Below are 3,350 nucleotides of genomic sequence, written 5' to 3'. Positions count from 1 at the left end.
TCTTGGAAAAGAAAAATATTAAAATACATTCCCGTTGGAAACGAGAATTTGTGTAAACAAACAGTCACCAGCTCAGTCACCCTGTACAACCTGCCTTCGGCGTTGTGTGTTCCAACTCTACCAGATCTCCTCCTGTCCTACAATACCAGGTAAGGCTTGAAGGTATTAAAAATATTGCTTAATGGTATTTTATAGGAAAACTTGAAAAGATCATTCCAGTATAAGTTAGTCAATTCGTTCACATGGTGGAGTCAGTTTGCCCACTCGGTTGAGTCACTTCACCCTTTCTCGATTAATTCCTTTGGTTTTTGTTAAGTTACGGTAATATGCCCTAAGACGAAAAAGAAGTGCACCACTTGAAATAAGACATGTTTTTCAGACACTTCTTCTATACCCTTTTTTGTGCAAATGACTCCACGTGTTCCGCGGGCTACCAACGGTTACGAGTGCGTGATTGTGAGGTTGAAGATGGGGTTTGAGTTTAGCTACAATACTTAAAGAAGGTGATATTTAGCAATAAGAAATGCACAAATGGTTGTATTTTAACAGAAATAACACTCTTGGGGAAATTCCCTAGGTGCTGTTTCTAAGTCGTTGCACAAGACAACAGTCACATTTCTGTGTTGTGTGCATAACAGTACAACCATTAGTGCTTCTATTGCTATCTGCACATATGATGTATATGTTAATATTTACCATTGGTTAAATTTAACATATGTGCGAATGATACTTAACCTAACTAACCTAACCTAGACCTTAGCCTAACCTAACCTATAGTGACATGCATTTCTTAAGAGTATTCGCTGCAATATGTTTTACTTTATAAATCAAATAACGTTTTACCACATGATTTATGTAGTCAATACTACTTGCAGGCAAAAGAACTCATGAGTGTGGGTGAAATGACTTACCTTTTTTGGGCAAACTGACATGTAAGAAATTACTGTAATCCATCTAACCTACATCATCATGTGGATCTGCTCATTCTGGCTATCTTTAAATATATATATATATATATATATATATATATATATACATATATATATATATATATATATATATATATATATATATATATATATATATATATATATATATATATATATATATATATATATATATATATATATAAAGGTTCAGCAGAGCTACAGCGCCTTAATTTGGCTCTAATTTCTTCCACTCTGTACAAATTTTATGAATATTTAAATCCTTGCAGTTGTCCAACGATGGAAGCCACCCACCCAGTAAACGGAATAGGAAGGCAAACTGGGGAGAAAGAAACTTTCCGCCTGGCAGAACTGTACATGGATGAGGTACAAACCTTGAAGTCCAGCTTCAAGATGCCGGGAGTTTCTAACAGGAAGAAACATGAGATATGGGAACAAATAGCCGAGGAGTTGAATAACTCATTCAACAACTACAGGACCTCGGCTGAAGTGAAGAAACGCTGGTTCTTCATAAGTTCCCGGTCTCGGCAAAAAATCCAGCGATTCCGTGAGGAACGGAATAGGACAGGTGAGTTAATTTTCTAATTTTTGTTTAAATCTTATCTAACGGTGTTATACACTTAACAGACCGAACTTAAAATGGTACACCTCCATATCGAGAAATTAACTGAGTTCACGGAATTGCATTTTTCTCATTCATCCATTAACTTATTACATTTTTATCTCAGCTGAAAACTATAGATTTTCAGGACGTACCTGTCCCTCTACAACCTTTGTATTCAGAGAAATGCAGTATACATTACCATGTGTCCATTTTTTAGGTGGTGGTCCTCCTCCCCCTCCACTGGATCCCATTGACGAACTAATTGAGGATATTCTGGGACCAGACAGCAAAACAATAATGGGTGAGCCTCAAGTCGATGATCTGATGGATGTCCTGCGTGCTGACATGTGAGTAGTTATTTCTTTCCTGTGTTCATTTTATATGAATCACTCCCCTGCTCTACCCTTTACCGCTTCCTTAAACTGACTCCACTCCACCTCAACGACACCTACCTCTTTGTCTCTTTCTTCCCTTCATTCTATACTCAAATTCTGCAGCTTTACCCTCTTTGCTCAACTCCCTAATTTCTCTGAACCTCTCTTAATTTTACCCCAAATACTAGAACATAGATTCTAATTTATGCTTATTTTTCAATCACAGCAATGTTATTAAAATAACCATTTTGGGTAAAATATTACTTCCATATTCATATTTCTATTCATTGTGATTAAGGCTTCATTCAATAAAAAGAAAGGAAATTACTGTCAGTCAGTTGTTTATATCATTCATTAATTGAAATTTTTTTACACAAGGCGCCGGCCAAAGGCACAGCAAAAATTAGTAAAGAATATAAGATAGATTGTGTTCATGTAAGGTAATATAGTGTATAGATTATATAATGTAGTATACTATTCTAGGAGTGATTTCACTATGCTGGCAGGTGTGTCCTTGCATCTTCCAAGCTTGTACACCATGTAATGATTAAATCCATTGCTTGCAGAAAGGACGTGAGACCTGCTGCAGGAGGAGCAACAGCAGATCCGTTGGTCAGTTTCAATAGCCACGAATCTGCAGATGCACCAACTGTAATATATGTTGATGCATCTGCAGAAGAAGCGCTTCCCCCTTCATCCACCCCCTCAGAAGATCCCACCACGGGACAAATGGGAGCTGTAAGGGCAGTGGAGTCTGCTGCCCAGGAACACAAGGCAGCTGCTCAGGCAGTGGCATCCGCTGCACGGGCCCAAGAGGCAGCTGCCTGAGCACAGGAGTCTGCTGCGAGGGCCAAGGAGTCCGCTGGTGAGGGCCAAGGAGTCCACTGCGAGGGCCAAGGAGTCCGCTGGTGAGGGCCAGGAGGCAGCTATGCGGGCCAAGGAACAGGCTGCCAAGGAGAAAACTGAGGCCATGAGGCTTAAAGCTAGATACTATAAATTTAAACTAGAAAATAATTAAACATACAACCAAATACTACTTCTGTTATTTCTAACATTATTAAACTATTATAAGCTTAGTTCTCATATGTATTGTAATTTGTACTTATACTGACACTGCTTTTTTTGCATAGTTTCTGACTATACAATTAGAATTTTGACTGTGGAAAGATATACTATGGTGAAGCTTTCTAGTCTCCTTTTAGAAAACAATCATAAGAAGGTCATCAGAAATTGTGGTTAGGAGATGAGAGACTATGCTAATGGGAATTTAAATTTATCATAATGCATTAAAAGGTAGGAAACATTACCAAGGTAGGTACACGAGGCCCTGTTGGAGGACGTTCCATCAGTCCTCATTGCTGAGAAGAGAAGTGATGACATTAAGAGAAATGTATAAAATCAATGTGAAGCAAGTATAATTATTTA

The 3,350-nt window shown here is 38.1% G+C and overlaps 1 long non-coding RNA gene across 1 annotated transcript; it reads left to right on the top strand.

The window, feature by feature from the left end:
- The first annotated feature begins 1,276 nt into the window (after window positions 1–1,276).
- On the top strand, window positions 1,277–2,744 carry LOC126994410 (uncharacterized). Its single transcript, XR_007749115.1, has 3 exons — window positions 1,277–1,515; window positions 1,769–1,898; window positions 2,492–2,744. It is a non-coding gene; the product is annotated as an uncharacterized LOC126994410 (long non-coding RNA).
- The last annotated feature ends 606 nt before the right edge of the window (window positions 2,745–3,350 follow it).

This window comes from Eriocheir sinensis, unplaced genomic scaffold, assembly GCF_024679095.1.
Source record: "Eriocheir sinensis breed Jianghai 21 unplaced genomic scaffold, ASM2467909v1 Scaffold79, whole genome shotgun sequence".
NCBI lineage: Eukaryota > Metazoa > Arthropoda > Malacostraca > Decapoda > Varunidae > Eriocheir > Eriocheir sinensis.
This window is presented reverse-complemented; position numbering and strand designations above follow the sequence as displayed.